The following is an 18,768-nucleotide window of genomic DNA, read 5'->3' as shown; positions in this document are numbered from 1 at the left end:
GTTGTTGGCGGCGTACCACTCCATGGCCTTTTTACCGTAATGGCAAGATGCCAAATCCGGCCAAAACAGTACGGCACAACCGTGTTTCTTCAGGAAAGGCAGCAGACGTTTATTCAAACACTCTTTCACGTAAATTTCTTGGTTGACAGTCCCGGAAGCTATGAAAATGCTGCTTTTCAAGCCACAGGTACAGATGGCTTGCCAAACCAGATATTTCTTTGCGAACTTTGACAGTTTCATGTGCTTGAAAACATCTGCTACCTTTCCCCTTCCTTTTGCCGTATAAAACTCCTGTCCCGGAAGCTGCTTGTAGTCGGCTTTGGCGTAGGTTTCGTCGTCCATTACCACGCAGTCAAACTTCGTCAGCATCGTCGTGTACAGCCTCCGGGATCGCGCTTTGGCCGTCGTATTTTGTTTATCATCGCGATCTGGAGTCAGTACCTTCTTGTAAGTCGATAGTCCGGCTCGTTTTTTGGCTCGATGCACGGTTGTAGACGATACACCCAGCTTATTTGCGGCATCTCGGAGAGAGAGGTTAGGGTTTCGCTTGAAACTACCGGCAACTCTCTTTGTCGTCTCAGCGGCTTCCGGTTTTCGATTTCCCCCCGATCCAGACTTCCTGGCTGTCGACAAACGTTCCCCAAACACTTTAATTACATTTGTAACGGTTGATTTGGCAACTTTTAGCGATTTTGCCAACTTTGCGTGCGAGTAGCTCGGATTTTCGCGATGCGCGAGCAAAATTTTGATACGCTGCTCTTCTTGCTTGGACGGCATTTTGACAACTGAAGAGTGAATTCCAAAATCAAAATAGGAGCAACATTCTACACACACACCTTCAAAATGAGGGGTGTTCAGGTTTTTTAAATGCAAAATTGAAAGAAATACGTCAAGTTGATATTGACCAAATTTTGACCGTATAACCCTTTATCACCTCACTGACTCGCGGCGCCTCAAGAATTGCTGCACTTTTCCTCCCCGTATGCTAGTCGCTCACATACTGTCGAAGCTGGATCATCTTTCTATTCGCGTTAACGATCAGGCCTATTCTGTGAGGCGTGTGAGATGAGTTGACTGTCTGTCACTATACTTGTGAAGTGACAGTTGGCATTGACGGCACCGTAGAACCCCCGTCTCTTCCGCAAAATTAAAGTCAGGCTCAATTTGTTTATTTGATAGGCTCAACTGTTGTAAAAACAACTCAATTGCTTCAAAAAGCGAAGTCTGCGTGAAACATTGTGTAAAAACTGTATAAAAATAAAGTTTGAAATTTGTATGGAAATTCCTATGGAAGAATTTTAAAAATCACTTATTTCGCCCTAATTTTGGTACTACTGATCCAAATGTTGAAAAAAAATGTAATAGGTTGTTGCTATGTCAATACCAAAAAGCCTGTTGTTGTTACGATCAGTTTTACAGCATCAAGAAAGATAGAAATGCGAAAAATACAAAATAATGAAAATTTACAAGACAACAGCACCAATGTCATCACAACAATAACAGACTTGTTAATGACAACCACATATCAACCACAACTACAACCAAAGTTAGAGCAATGTAAGTGAAACTCAATTCCAAAATCTCTATACAAATTTCAATCAAAATCTCTATACAAATTTCAAACAACCTGTAAATCTTCATCAATCTTTACAATTTTTCATATACTCATATTTTGGGATATTGATTCGAACTAGAGGATGAGCTATAAGAAATGTTTCCTTTTTTCAAAATAATGCACCCTAATGTCACAAAACTTGAAAAACAAATCATGATTCTGAAACTTCGTTATCAAGATGATTTGGATAAGAATGCCCAAGGAATTTTGAGGTGAATATAAAAGAGGAATATCCTCTGAGAAGAATCCCAGAGAATACTAACTGAAACTCCCAGATAGTTATGAGAAGAATTGTAAATTAATAGTGATCAGAACTTCAACAGAATTCTGAGAAATTTTTAGAAATCTGTTAAAAAAAAATCTGTGAACAATTCCAAGGTAATTCTTAAAAGAGCTCGATGGAATTTTTGAGGATATGTAGTTACTAAAAAAAATCTAAAGAAAATTCCAATCGATTTCTTAGGATAGTATCCAGGGAAAACCAACGAGGAATTCTAATCATTATTCTCAGCATAAGTGCACAGTGGTCCGATTAGAATTTAGTAGGAAAGTAGTCCTAGAACTTTTGATTTAATATATAGACGTTTGGTGTCTTTGGTGATGATTCGTGTTTAAAACGTCCCTTCTTTTGGTGGCCGTAAACATTAGGGTGGTCCTCAAATTGATTGATATTGAAAAACTAACTTTCTTATTTTTGAAAATAAAATATATGTTCTTTATCAAACTTACAGATGGGTTCATTTCAAACAACTTTGTCGAAATTTTTTTTCTATTTCCTAACATTCTCATTTAACCGTGAGAAAGTCGATGAAGAGAATCGATCAAAGTAGATAGGACCTTTTGAAGAATTCATCTAGAACTTCAAGTGTATTTATAGGAAAATTACATGGGAGTATTGAGGATAATTTCAATGGAGTAGTATTGGTAGTATTCCAACTGAATTCTGGTGAGGCTTTCAAAGAGTATTTCCAAAGAGACATGCAAGGAGCTCTTAAGGGAATTTCGAGCAAGCTCACTCGTGAGTGTGAAATGAGCCGAGTATAGCATTTTTCTGAGGAGTAGAACTTACAAATCTTTCCACCGAGCCCCAAATCTTTCCACCGAGGGGGATAAAACGAGAGTGATGTTAGCTGCTATTCACTTTCATGTTCTCTTTCACATGCTCTTTCTCTCACCTTGGGTGAACTTTGAGCTTCTTGCCTCGAACAAAAAAGTCATCCGGAGCCTCGAAAGGCGCACCTCTTGTCAAGTTCGCTCTCCCTCTCTCTCGAGGAGTTTTGGTTTACTTTTTCCATATTCCTGTCACCACTCACTCAAGGTGGGTTGCCTGAACTCTCAGGGCAAGAGGATTTGAAAACCTCCAGTGAGTTTGGGGAGCCTATTTCGAGGAGTATTCCTATGTCATTCCGAGGAGAATTTCATGGAACCTTAAAAGCTAATTCAAAAGATAGTTTTTGAAGATATTTCACGAACATGTGAGTTCTGAGCAGAAATCAGTGGAATTGGAATCAGGAATTTGGAAGATAATTCAATGGGAATCTTTGGTGAATATTTAGAGAATTCTGACTAGATCTCCATTTTTTTGTAGTAGAATTCATAGATTGTTATGGAGAAAATGACACGGGAATATTTACCACATCGAGTCCCAAAAAGAACTTTGAGAAAATTCTGCGATGACTCTTGAAAAATGTTTCAGAAAACTTCCCAGTAATCCTGTAAGGAACAGAAAAGAAAACAAATCAAGATCCATTATTGGGAAGAAAAAATAATAATAATTCTTAGACTACAATACATTTTTTACATATTTAGAATAAAAATCAAGATCCCGGTCTAAGCAAGATCTTCAAGATTGTGGGACTTTTTTTCGTCATTTTGTTACACCCAAACAAAACATGATACCTATCTTAGATCAATATTTCGGATTTGGAGAAATCTTGGAGTTAATTTTCTAAATTCCAGAACAGTCGTTTTTTTTTTGCGAGTTGAAACTTCCAACAGCAAAGTGAATATTTAAAATCCCAGACTTGAAGATTTCCGTGCTTTCAAATATGTATATGATCAGATCATTCGAGCCTTTGCCCCCTTTGTTTAGAAACTGGTTTATGCCCTTGTCCAAGGGAGAACCCAACGAACTTCTGTACTGTGAACGTTTAATATTCCTCAAACCGCAGTAATTTTATTGGGCACGTGTTATACTGCCATGTCGGCTATATGCACGTTTAGTGGTGGAATACCAATTGTATAGAGCTTTAAGAAATTGCATACACAAACAGCCCTAATTGATGAACGAAAAGGACTTATCCCATGCAAACACAGGCGAAAAAAAATGCACAACATTACACACACAAACACACACAACGAGAAGCCATGCAGATGCCCATCACCCGTACTATCCCCAGTATCATCATCAATCATCAAATACCATTAGTTGGAGAGCAAATACACTCGCGAGTTTGATTTTATATTGTCATGTATTCATCAACTTCTTCTAGTAAGTAAGCAGGCGATAAATCTGAGAAAAAAATGATCGCAAAATAAGAACACATAAGATTTCATCACCTTTCAGAGAAAGTAGCCCACAATAACCACATCCCTCTATGACCCATCATTGGATAATTTCACACACTCACACAACAAAACGACATTTGCATATATTAGTGCGTAGGTCAAACAAAAAATCCGTAAAGCAACCCGTATTTCAACATGGAGAGCGTAGTGGTTGGAGCGGAATGGAATGGAACAAAAAATATATTATTTAAATTGAGCAAGATAACTTTTATGTGTAGAAGAGAAAAGAATCAAACGATTGCATGGCAAAGAATGATTGCGACAGAGTAACAATAGAGATTTATAGCAGTATGAACGAGTATTATAAAAGACTTGAATGTGTGCGATGAAGTAAGTTTTTAAGACTTTCATGGAAAAAGAATATTTAGTTTTTATCGTTTTCTTAAAACAATAAGTTTAAGAAAGAACACAAACGTAGACATAGAAGGAACCACTTTCAGAACGAATGAGAGAAACTGCAAAGTCTAGATGGGCGGCTTAGTTCGCTGGGAAGACAGAAGAGTAAGCATTGTAATTAGTATATTATTATATAAGTGTTACAGAAGAGAGTAATCTTTGTATTAGAGCCACAATTTAACTGTGGTAGGAGGCACACTTGCAGAGCAGAGAGCAGTATGTTTAGCCAGAGAGACGTAATATATATTTAAAAAGGAATCCGCGCACTAGGATCGGCGGAAGATTTTATTGCAAAAGTGCTGGCGGTGAACCATTATAGTCAGCTTTTGAAACGGAAATGTACATCTCAAATTTTTACTATTGTATCTCAGAAATAGAGTAATATTGATTTTTTTTTGCATAAAAATGCGTGAGTGAAAAACTTTGAGAATACATACACGAACACACATACACACATATTTGCTAACAATAACCAGATAATACACACACACCCACAAAAGCATATTGTAATGAATAACATACTTGCATATAATAATATATTGATAAACAAGTGAAACAAACTATTGAAAAAAACTATTATATACACAACACAATTATTATATTATTAATTATTATTATATCATTATTACTATTATTATTGCGAATAAATGCTAAAATAATTGTGACATAAACGGACTTTGCATATGACATCCTCCTCACAGCCTACTAAACATAAATCACTGAAGTATCCTAAGCACCTCCAGTTGTGCATAGGGCCATAGTGAATGATCTCCTTCCTGGACGATTGCTAAATTTTGCCTTGACATGCTTCAAGTTTCAGCCCGGTGATCGGATTCAGTAGTGTCACTGTGGGTCATCTATGCCACCATGTCACCATTGTTCCAAACAACATACAGCTCGCCAGCTTCATCTGTGTTGAACACCCTCTGAAGCCCAGCATTACTCAACCATCACGACAAAACGGTCCTTTTCAGGAAAACCATAAATTTGTTGAAGAGTATTTTCTGGACATTTGTCAAGGTCATCAATCGGATATCAGTACGCATAAGTTTAAATCTAACATACCTTTTATTTTAAGGCATCATTATTGGGGGTGAAATTTCAAAAACCAAAGTCGGTCGCGGCATAAAAGTGGTTTGATTTTGATCATGGATTTTAATTCTTAATACGCCAACGATACGCCAACTGTTCTATGAATCTGTTAAAGTTAAGACTTCATCAATTTTCAAAAGGTCGCTATTAAAAAATTGCACGAATGTGCAATTATTGCTATGATAATTGAAATGATCACCGATTGCCTGCGAAAAGCGCTTTCCCTAACACATAGGTATTTCAAAATCGAATTCCATCCGGTCTCGCCGAATGGTTTTTATTCAATCACCGCGTGGTGGTAGTGTCCCGTCATCATCAGCAGCAGCAGCTTTCGGCGCGTGGTGTTGTACATTTTTCTCCAGTACACAACGAAAGGCTCCCCGCAAGCAGTTAGCTATCAAGGCTGCCCTCAAGAGCCCTTGATTTACCGAAGAAGGATTAAGAAGCCGCACCGCTCCTGATCGGATTCAGTTGCTCGTCGTGAGCCGCCGTGGGCCATCTATGCCAAGCGCGTCACCCTCGTTCCAAACAACATACAACCAGTCTCATCCGCATTGAACACCCTAATAGCTCAGCATTACTCAACCATCACGACAAAAAGATTCTTTTCAGTACCATCATAAATTATTGTTCAGTGTTCACTCGGCTGTCGACAGAAGCAGGCCACTCTTGATGTGTGTCACGCAATCGTCTGTTTATTCGGCAGCAACCATAGAAATTAGTAACGTTTAACGCACGCACACTAGCGGGCGCATCGCCATGTAAAGTTGTTTATTATTTACCTCTGGCTAAAAAATAAATGAGGTAAGATCTGTCAAAATGAGCTTGACAGCGATTTGTTATGTATTTTCCTAGGATTTTCATTACAATGCTTTCACATATCGCACCAATACAACCGGACGTGAAAATCTCTATTGTGTGGTCCTCCTCATTGTTCTTCATCAGCAGTACTTTCGGTCGATGCGTTTTTGACTTTTGAAAGCAACCGTTTCGTGATGAGTGTGTGAGTGCTGACCACGTTTTGCGTCGATTGCTACAATGGAAGCGCTCTGTCCCCCGTTGGCGATACTGCCATACAGGGTTGCTTCCACTCACTTGCTATAAAAAAATATTTTTCGGAATTATGCAATCATTAGATGTTATAACGATATGTTGTACTTGTAAGTAACAAGAAGAGGGTGTAAAGTATGTGTTTGACTGATAAAACCTGTCAATTCCGCTTTCAGAGCGTCACAATCAGCGATCTTATGATTCGTGAGCGTTCACTCAGAGTGAGCGCTCACGAGTCGTGAAATCGCTGATTGTGACGCACTGAAAGCAATATTGACAGATTTTATGTGTCAAACATATACTTCATGACCGCTTCTTGTAACTTACAAGCACTAATTAGCATTATACTATTTCATGATTTCATAATACCGAAAAACATTTTTTTATAGCAAGTGAGTGGAAGTAACCCTGCTGCCATACAATGAAACCACTGGAAGCGGAAGGTAAAGTGTTTTGTACCTTTTGACTATAGTTTTATTGTATAGGGAACAAGAATCCTCGGCTCTGCAATGTTCATTCGATTGAGCCTTATCAAACAAATTAATAAATCATAAAAAAATAAATAATTGTTGTTTAGGAGTTAATTTTCATTGAACGTTCAGGGGGCGACCCCGGCGTAGTGGTTAACATCCATACCTATCCACGCCAAAGTCACGAGTTCAAACCTCACCACCGAACAAGTCACAAATGACCTAAGAGTGACTATAATAAAAAAAAAAATGAACGTTCGCTCGCCTTACTGCCAGCCACATCACCCCATAGCTTGTTGATAATGTACCCACACACTACGTAAAAGACATGTAAATTTCAGTGCCCTAAGACCGACACATGCAAGCGGCCCTTTTGACATAAGAATCAGTTGAAAAGGACGAGAATATCAATTCAATCAAACGCACTTTTCGTCGAGTTGCATATGTTTCAGTTTCAGGACACTTAATTTTACATGCCATGTTTGTTTACGTTCCATGATTTACGTCAAAGCTGAATCACGTTTCGTGTAAAAATAATAATTTCTAAAGGGCCACCAACATTAGATCCGTTTGCGTTGCGTTGACGTAAATTCGACAGTTAGACAATAGATTTCGCTGTCACTTTGCCGCAACGCGTCCGATCCGCTAATGTGCGTGGGCCTTAAGTGTGCAGCAACCAAACGTTTGTGATCAAATGCGTAATAGTATCATAGAGGTAACTCTAAGACCACTGGGTCCCGAAGAAAATCATTATTATTTTTGGCTCACTCAGTACCAGAACAACGGTCCCAAGCAGTCCCAAGCTATTTCACTCACCCCTGCATGTTCTGCATGAATCCACGCACCCCTGATGTTATCTGTCAAACTTTCATAGCGAATCAAAACAAACATAGTGTAGTAATAGAATTTCAACTAGAATAGGGTACGTTAATCGTTTGCTTGGGACCAATAGGCTACTAAAGTGGTGAGCCAATTTAAAATCGTTAGTTTCGTATTGATTGTTGATAGTATTGAAGTGGTAGGGTAAATGACGGTTTCGGCAATACCTTATTCTGTTATCGTCAGGGGGTAAATAACGTCCTTGAGAGCTCAATTTTGGGATGCACCGGGTCAACCGTGATTACTGTTCGTCATGATAATTTGAACTTCTGTGCAAATTTTCAGCCAAATCGGTGATGATTTAGAGGTGCTTCAAGTTAATTTTGTTTTTAAGGTAATTTACGGCTTATAGGGGAAATGCAGGTAATGTAGACCTAAGTGTCCCTAATTTGGGCCCATACATAAATTCAGCAATCGACTAAATTTTCAATAGCAACCAAAAATATCCATTAGTAACGTCCCAATAACGCGTTCATCTAGATAAAATTGATAAATAGCAGATTTTTAGCGATGGGCCCAATATTAGATCCATATGCCAGCATTAGAGACATTTCCCCTAATATTTGTATCTAGAGACTGAAACAAAAAAAAATTGGTGTAACAACTTTCATAGCAAAGCTTAATGTGTTATCTACCAACTTTTTGACCAAAGGTTGACTATTCAAAGTGATTTTATTGAAATTTGACTTAGTTTCATGCTTGAAGATATCTTAAAAAGTGAAGAATTTTTATGTATTTGTTCTATGAACTGATATAAAATGTGTAGTCTACGGCATAATGTTCCTCATACTGTCCTAGAAATTTCGTTCATACATAATTTTCGTGTAGATTTCATAGATTGAGAGATAAAAAATCAGATGCTTTCATCTGATATTCAACTGGTCTTTGCGCACAAGGAGCAATTGGCTTCAGTCTGTTTGGATATTAAGGGCGCATTTGATTCTGTTTCCATAGACATACTGTTAGACAATTTGCACAGTAGTGGATTACCCGGTATTTTGAATAATTTCTTGTATAATTTGCTGTCAGAAAAACAAATGACCTTTACTCTAGGTTTTCTATCTGTTGCCTGCTTGTACCCATTTTAGCTGCTAAATCTGCTCTTTCGTTGCCAATTAATCCAGTATGTCCTGGAATCCACTGTATTATAATTTTATCGACATTAGAGGTTTTAATTTTATTTGTATAGATCATTGACTAAAAAGTTATCATTATTAGTATTGTTTTTAATTAGAAGAGCAGCGCTCTTGGAATCAGTTAATATGACTGCAGTTTTTATATTTTTGGAAATGATATATTCTACACTTTTTAATATTGCGAATATTTCGGCATTCATTATTGTAAATTGGGTTTTTAGTCTCCCACTAAAGGATATGCGTTCTATACTATCATAAAAACCATAACCGGTTTTTTCATCGATTTTTGATCCATCTGTGTATATCAGATATTCATTTTTGTAGTTTTTGTCGATTAATTCCAAAACCATTGTTGTCTGTGTTACTGTCGAAATTTCTTTTTTCTTTAGATGTTTTATTTCTGTATTTATTTTCAATTTGGTGGTGGTGTTATACGAAGGTTTTGTACCCAGTTGAATTAGATGGTAATTGTTTATTCCTGCTATTTTTTCTAAAAAAGAAGTCTGACTAGGTAACTCATTCGAATTTATAAATTTTCCTAAGAATGTGACTATTGGTGTATTTTGATGGTATAGATTTTTTACTATTTCTTTAATGGATAAATATTCTGCTCTTTCTTTCATTGGTAATATACCACTTTCTGATAATATTACATGATTTGGCGTAGACTTAAGGTATCTCATACAAGTTCTTATATATAGGTGTTGAACTGTCTCTAATTCTGTAAAAACTGTTTTGGATGCAGATGCTATTATTGTTAGACCATAATCTAAGTGTGGCTGTACTATTGATTTTGCTACTCTTAACATTGTAGATGGATGAGCTCCTTTTTTACCTTTTGCAATCATTTTTAATATATTTATTTTCCGTTTGGCTTTGATTACTGCAGACTCTATATGTTGTTTGTAGTTGAGTTTATGATCAATTTGAACTCCAAGAAATTTATGACAGTTCTTTACTTCAATTGGGTAGTTGTTTATCAAAATGTTTGTATTAGGATGGTATTTGTTTGTAAATATTATTGTAGCACACTTGTCTGAGTTGATAACCAACCCCAATTGTTTTAATATTGTATTAATGTCATTTAAAAATTCATTCATTTTTTCAGAAGCAATCTCTAGGGTTCTTGCTTTTACCATGGCGGTAAAGTCATCAGCGAATTGGAAAAGAATCCTGTCACCTTTAGTTAAAGTATGGAGATTATTTGTATATACATTAAAAAGTATTGGCGAAAGCGGACAGCCTTGTGCTAAACCTTTATTAGTTGTTGCTACTATCTCAGTGCTGTCATTTAGTTTGAGAATAACCCTTCGTTTCCTTAGATAAAAATAAATCCAATTTGTAATGGCTATAGGTGTTTTAATATTCTCTAATATGTTGATTAACGTATCTACATTAACATTATCAAAAGCTTTTGTCATATCTAAAAATGTAGCTAATACTATCTCACTTTCTCTTTTAGCTTCATGCACATGAGATACTAAAGTGTTGATACAGTTAATGGTGGATACTTTCTTTTTGAATCCAAACGAATAGATAGAAAATATATTGTTTGTTTCAATATAAGTATTCAATTGAACTTTGATTACGAAGTTTATAATTTTAAGCAAAACGCAAAGCATTGATAAAGGTCTGTAGGAGTTAGCATTATTTGAGTTTTTTGATGGTTTTAATATCGGTATTACTTTAATGTCTCGCCATTCTTCTGGTAAATCTCCAGTATTAACTACTTTATTTAATATTTCAACAATTTTAATGAGAAGCTTAATATTAGTATTTTTCAAAATTTGAAATGATATTTCGTCCAAACCAGGAGATGAAGTGTCTTTTTTTGAGTGTATTAGTTTATGAACTTGAATATATTCTATGGTAATTTTTTCATTTGTCTGTTTAGGAGTATATTTCAAATCTGTAAGTATTTCTGGAAAATTCAGATTCATAAATGTATCTGCTAATTTACCATCATTAAGTAAGTGGATATTATTTTTGCTGAGAAAACCTCCGCTTATTCTTCTTACTGTATTCCATAAGGTTTTCTGGTCCATCTCAGGATTTATGGTTTCTATTAGATCATTCCAACTTTTTTTTGATTCCTTTCGTATTTCTTGTTTCAGTTTAGCTTTTGATTTTTTAAATTTCATTAGGTTGTCATGTGTTTGGTTTCTGAAATACTCTATTAAATGCTTATTTTTGATCTTATGTAAATTGTCTATTTTATTATTCCACCATACTTTGGCTTTACAATTAAGGTTTTTGGGAGTATATTTTGCCTTTTCTATTTGTTCTTGATTTTTTGGTATTAAATCATATTGATCCTTTATTTCAGTTATTTCTATGTTATTGATTCCCTCTATTGCTTTTTTCTTATTTATATATTTTCTATTGATTAAGTATTGTTTAGCTGTATTATTTATTTCAAACATTATGATTTTATGATTACTGGTTATTTCATCATCAATTACATTCCAATCAATTTTACATGCTATTTCTGGTGTAACTAATGTAAGGTCTATAGTGGATGGAGTTGTATTGGGAGATTTTATTAATGTAGGTGAATCATCATTAAGTATCACTAAATCTGTCATTTCAATTAAGTTTAGAAGAAGTTCTCCTCTAGGACAATCGTTTTGGTTTTGATTCCATATTTTACTATGTGCGTTAAAATCGCCTGCTAATATAGTTGATATTTTCTGCAATTCTATAAAATCAAAAATTTTCTTCAGTGGTTCTTTTATATCTTGGTTTCTTATCGGTAAGGGAGGTATGTAGATAGAAATTATAATTAACTCTGGTATTGTGTTTAATGTTTTTATTGCTACAGCTTCTATTGGTTCTATTTTCGGAAGTCTAACTTCTTCATATTGCAATTCGTTTTTAATTAACAGTCCAACACCACCGTAACCATTCGGTCTTAGTGATTTAATGAACTTTTAGTTTGGAAATTTATATTCTTCATTTGATTTAATCCAGATTTCTTGTAATATTGCAATATCTATGTGATTAGTACTCAGGAAGTGTTTAAGAATTTTTCGAGTTTCTAATGGTCTTATACTGGTGATGTTATGTTGCATTAATTTAAGATTTCGAAGTTGATGCATTTTGGTTATGTGTCAAAGGGTTAGGTTTGATTATTGTTACTTCCGGGTTAATTATAGTTTTTATCTGTTCAATTATATCTGTCAATATTTTTTGATCATTATTGGTTTCCTTGTCGATCAGTTGTTCGTTATGTCTGATGATAGTATCCTGGATTGTTTTGATTTTGTTCATTAATGTGCCAAGGTTCAGTTGTTCAAGTAGTTTTCCTTTAACATGCTTTACAATAGTTTGGATGTCTGTAACTGGAACTATAGTGTTTGGTTGTAGTTGTGATTGTTTTTGCTGACTGTTATTGTCTAGGTTTAGCTTATCTGGTTCTGGGAGGAGTGGAAAATCTAGTGGGGACTGTAGCCTGTTTTGAACTGATTTTTGTCTAGGGAATTTCTTTGCTGCTTCTGCAAAAGTGAGTCTTTCAGTTGCCATTGTATGTAGTATTTTGTCTTGTCTTACTCTTTCGTTACAGTTCCTGTCATTAGCTTTATGCGGTCCAGCACAGTGTATGCAACGTGGTTGTGAGCCACATGCATTACTGTCATGTTCCAATCCACAAACGACACATCGTGATTTTGTACTTTTACAAGCTTTGATCTTATGACCATAGCGCCAACAATTTGAGCATAGTTTAATAGGGAAAATGTAGAAATCCACCTTCGCTAGTATTCCAAAAATAGAAACCTCCTGTGGTAGTTCCTGTCCTTCAACGTAAATTTTGATACTGTATGTCGGTTTGAGTTGATTATTGACCATTTTTTTAATCCTTTCTACCTTTGTGATCTTTTTCTTTCCTGCCTGAATGTTGTCTTGTATTTCCTGTTCTGAGAGAGAGGGTGGTACGTTTCGAACTACTCCTATTGTCTGCTTTAGCATGTTTGGTATGTAGATTTTGAAGTGGAATTCATCCTTCAACAATTTTGAGTTAATCAGTTGTTCAGCATCCTTGGGTCGGTTGAAGGTGATTCTGAATCGACCTTGTCCCGCCATTTTTAGTTCCTTATACTGTCGGATTTGAACGTTGTGCAAAATTTTAGCCATTTCCATTGGATGTATTTGTTTATCTTCATTGCTTTGTCGTTCTATGAAAAAAGTGGTGTGTGTGGTGTTTCTTTCCCAGGTACTCTTGGTTGTACCTTTTTTCCCTGTATGGTCTAGCTGTTGTTGTGTTTGTGTGCCTATTACTGTCTGTGTCTGTGTGAGTGTCATGTCTTTGGTTTTGTATTGTGTATGTGTTAGTGTCTTATTCATACCTCCGAATGGATTTGTGCTGCAACAAGAATCCACCATATTGGCTTTTTCCGCTACCTCACCATCAGTTGAATTAACGCCATTTTCTTTTTTCTTCTTCCCCATTTCTTTCCTTTTCTTCGACTCCGTTGAATCTTGTTCTAACTTTCTACGCACTCCATAACGTTCTTCCTGTAAAACAAATTCTTGGGGGTTTGATTCTATTTCAAACCCCACATCCTCTTCATCGACGTCACAGTTCATTCACACCTTACACTGTCCTTAAAAACTATTCTTAACACTAGTATATACAACTTATTCTAAAAAACACTATTTATGCTATTTTTATAGGAGATATCCGAATTAATAGAGAATTAAAATAAAGAACGCGATAAATTTAATATTGATATTTACACTTTCACGACCAGTATCAAAGAAAATCTAGATTATTCAACTTTTAACTTTGTAATAAAATTCACGATAATGGTTTCGAGGACACGACCAAGACTTAGCTTTTACTTTCCAGTTGTTGCTGCGCTGCTGGTTGGTGCGAGAATGGATGATGACATCGATCATCTTCTTCCCTCGGCTGCTCGGCTGGCATCTGTCATACTGACACCTGTCATTTATTGAGCCCTGGTGGTGAAGTTATCGGGGGACTCCCCATAGTTTCAATGTGCACTCACTAGATGTCACTGCGATCACATAAGGGTGGTGTATCCATTGCCTTGTACGAGGAATTGATCTCGGAATTGATTAATGGGATATTTTGGTAATTAAATATCTTTGGCTTACCCCAAGGTTCATGTTTAAGTCCCTTACTTTATAATTTCTATGTCAAAGATATTGATAACTGCTTAGATAATCTATGCACGCTTAGACAGCTTGCAGACGGTGTCGTGGTTTCCCTGAGAGGTCCACGTGCGGAAATCTTGCAAAGACCATTACAGAATTCCCTAAATAATCTGTTTTTCTGGGCAAGAAATTTAGGGATCGAGTTTTCACCGCAAAAAACTAAATTAGTAGTGTTTACAAGGAGGCGGTTTCCAGCCAAACTACGTCTAAATCTTTTGGACAGAGACATTACCCAATCTTTAACCTTCAAATACCTTGGAGTCTGGTGTGATTCAAAATGCACTTGGAGTACCGACATTACGTATTTGAAACAAAAGTGTCAACAAAGGATCAACTTTCTACGATCAATTTCCGGGACATAGTGGGGTGCTCACCCGGAAGACCTAATTAAACTGTATAAAACGACCGCAGACAAACAGACATAACACACATACGTTGTTCATCGAACAAGCATGTAACAGTCAATTTAAAAGTATCGTAGTTGGTAGTACCGCCACCTGTGGCGCGCATAGTCAATTGCCTTGCGTTTGACGTTTGCACACTACCGTCATCTGTTCAGCGTACTACCCACCACAGTGTATTCAACAGATGGCGGTAATGTTTTAGCGACGATGTTTTATAGTGATAAATATTCAATGTGTTATGTCTGTTTGTCTGTGAAACGACTATTCTTTCAATACTTGCGTATGGCTCTTTTTGCTTCCTCTCAGCAAGAAAAAGCCACCTAATTAAATTGGAACGCATTCAATATAGTTGTTTACGTATTGCCCTTGGCTGTATATGCATTCAACACACAATATGAGCCTAGAGGTTCTAGCGGGAGTAAAACCCCTGCAGAAACGTTTCTTGGAGCTCTCATTAAGAATATTGATTAGATGTAGTCAACCTTGTGACTGAAAACTTCAAAGAAATGCTCGAATTGAACATCCAGTCTAGATTCGTGCGAATCTATCTTAATTATATGTCATCGAATATTAGCCTTCCGTGCTATAACCCCCCTTCTGTATGCTTTACTAACTACAGTTCCTCCATTGACTATGATCTCTCCATGAAACAGGCTATTCAAGGAGTTCCAGATCAACTTCGACCTATCTCAATTCCCCGCATTTTTGCTGAAAATTACCAACAAGTCAATTGCAATAGAAGATTTTTCACTAATGGATCACGCATTGATGGATCCACTGGCCTCGGCGTCTTCAATAATACTCAACCGCCTTTCGGAAACTTCAGGAACTTTGTTCCGTTTATGTTGCTGCGCTCGCAGCAATCCACTTTGCATTGGGGATGATTTCCAACATGCCCACAGACCATTACTTTATCTCGGATAGTCTCAGTTCGATCGAGGCTATTCGGTCGATGAAACAAGGTAGGCACTCATCTTATTTCCTTTCAAAGGTAAGGGAGCAGATGAGTTTGCTGGTCGAAAGATCATATATGATTACCTTTGTATGGGTCCCCTCACATTGCTCAATCCCAGGCAATGAGAAGGCAGACTCTCTCGCAAAGGTGGGCACGCAGGAAGGCGAATTTTACGACAGGCAAATTTCACACTATAGATACTATAGATTCCATAGATAAGCGGAGGCACAAAAAGTTGTTTTGGCTACCATGAATAATAAATGATCTTACTGGCATCCGTGAAAAAAGTTCATGTCTTCATAGAGCTCTTCGTTGTGCAGTTTTGTTTTGTTTCGTGTGTAAAAGTTCAAAATGAAGTGCAAAGCAAATCTTTGCAACAATTAATCGTGGAATAGTTTGCTTTATCTTTTCTTCTTGCGTTGTCTGCGAAATAAATCGGAATGTGGAGTGTGGAAAGCGTTTTGTGCTCATAATATTTCAATACTTCTCCCTAAAACAACACCATGATGACGCGAGGGGGGCGACACATCTAAATCTCAATTCTAGATGCTCAGCAAATCTCACTCTAGCGAATCAAACTTCGAAAAATATTCTTTAATTTCTCTCATCTACTTGCATCGCGCATCATCTGTTCATTAGCTACGTGAACAGTTGAGGGGAGGGGGTATAGTCGCTATATTCATAGTCTGGTGGAAAGAATATCAGCCGAGATATCAGCCAATTTAGCTGTCAAATAGTGGAACCAATCGAGCAAATCACGACCAACAACAGAAAAGAGCACATCAGCTATTGCGAACAAAACTTCGGAAACCCTTTTCTCGTGACTCAAGGCTCGCATACGCAAACTAACACCATCTTTGGGTTGGGGCAGGTTTCCCCTGTCCGATGATGCTGGTAATTTGCGTTCGATTGGCGAGAAAATAATAATCAACGTTTTGTTTATAAATGGGTACTGCGGAGTAAATCGATTTCATTTTGCAAGCCAATGGAAAACTGCTTGAAAATTTGTTCAAGTTTAAAATTGTTTTGTTCTTTCTCATTTGATTCCCGCCAAAAGCTCTGAGCCAGGAGTGCTCGAGCCCCCATGACTCTATCAAAGTTTGTTTACATGCATGTTTCGCCAAAGTATGTTTTACTCTCGGGAGTATCCTGCTAGTAGTTAATATATTTTTTTTTATTTAATTCTACATATATTTCGTGATTTTAGGTTTCGGAATCGACAATTACAAGCTGATGATGACACGATTGCAACACATTTGCTTCATTACCTTTCTGTTAGAGGCAACCAGATGACTCGTGTAAGTAACACGATAAAATGAAAGAGAGGTCCACCAAGTTTGGCAAGAGGGAAATTACATGTTAACATTGTGTAATAATAATTTATTTCAAAGTTTTTATGCAATTCTCACATAAAAAGAACATCAATTACTTGTTTTTACTATGCAAAAAGAAATCCAAAGCTAATTTGAATTATTTGATTTTAGAACAGTCAATTTAACATACCACAATCGTTTCGGATACCTCACAGCACTGCTTTTCCTAGGGTGAAAACTTAGGGTTTATTGAGGGGCTTGCAGTGATTAAACTGTTCCAACATTAACAAAAAAGGAATATGCATTTCGATCTTATCCAGCCTTGATTATCGTTTAGAACATCGATACTCAATGTTTCCTCACCGATCAATCTCTCCCTACATCGCTTCTTTTTATGTGCTTTTCGTTTAGTGGGGGTTTGCGCGAACCCCAGGTTGAAAATCGATGGTTTAGAAGAAGAGCGGCGAAGTTTCCAAATAAGAGAAATTATTGTTCACTTTTAGATAAACACATTCGGCGGGAGGCTATGAGATATGGTTTTCCGAAAAATAAAGTTGCGAATGTTGTGGAAAGTCTCCACAACTTCTGACTCAGCTCCAGTTCCTGTGACACTGTCAATATCCTAATTTTCACTTTCAAATTAACGAAGAACGGGTGGAAGATTCCCACGACTATCAGCTAGACATAGCGTGAAATGTTTGAGTGCCAGCAGAATGCGCCATGGTATCATTCAATTCGTTCTCAAAATAGAAACCATTACCGGGATAACATTCCGTCACTTTAAATGTAAGGCATATAAATAAGGATTGTATTTCTGGCAAAGAAGGGAATCTTATGTGGACCGTGCACGATTGCTTTTATTGACAATAATCGTATTGTCAATACATTTTATATTGACGTCAATACATCGATATTGACAATATTTCTGTATTCACATCATCAATATTATTGTCAATACTTGTAAGTATTGACAATATTTCTTACCGTGTGGGGTTCGCTTTAGATATCAATAAGGACTTTCTGTGTACAACGCGAGAAATGGATGCCCCTACACTGAAAAAAGTTTTCACATAGTTTCCATTGGGAACGCACATGATATTTTTCCATTAACAAAATTAATGATTTTTACCTGAAATTCACATAACATTCATATGATCACCTGAATTCTATGTGATAAATCACGTAAACTTCATTGGACGCATAAGGTTCATGTGATTTCGTGGTGCGATTCCCAATTATGAGATCACATGAAAGTTATGTAAAATTCTAATGGATATTTTCCATCGGAAATGCGATTAATTTTTTGAGTGTAGATAATACCCGTACATTGATAACCAAAACCAGCAAAACTAGAAATTGAACTACTCATATTTTTTTTGCTAATCGAAGTCTTATCGTTGTCTACTAGTTCGGATGTTGAGCAGAACCGCAATCCAACAGGTAAAAGGAAATCGGCTCCAGTTAAACTACAAACCCTGCAAGACAAAAAAAAATAAATAAACATTTCAGGAGGCGTTCCTAGAGGAAGAACCCCAATGGAGACGCACTGTCGGGCACGTAAATCGATCCAAATCTCTGGCAAACGAAATGAAATCGAAGAACCCACAGGGCCGCGCTTTTATCTCATAATATTAATCAAATTAGAGCACCTCTGTTTTGGCTTCTCCGGCTCTATCTCTCTCTCTCACAGACTCTGGAAGCAGCGAGATGCGCAC

Source organism: Ochlerotatus camptorhynchus, unplaced genomic scaffold (genome assembly GCF_037179485.1).
Source record: "Ochlerotatus camptorhynchus isolate MF236.1 unplaced genomic scaffold, CSIRO-AGI_Acam_v1.1 ptg000258l, whole genome shotgun sequence".
Taxonomy (NCBI): domain Eukaryota; kingdom Metazoa; phylum Arthropoda; class Insecta; order Diptera; family Culicidae; genus Ochlerotatus; species Ochlerotatus camptorhynchus.
This window is presented reverse-complemented; position numbering follows the sequence as displayed.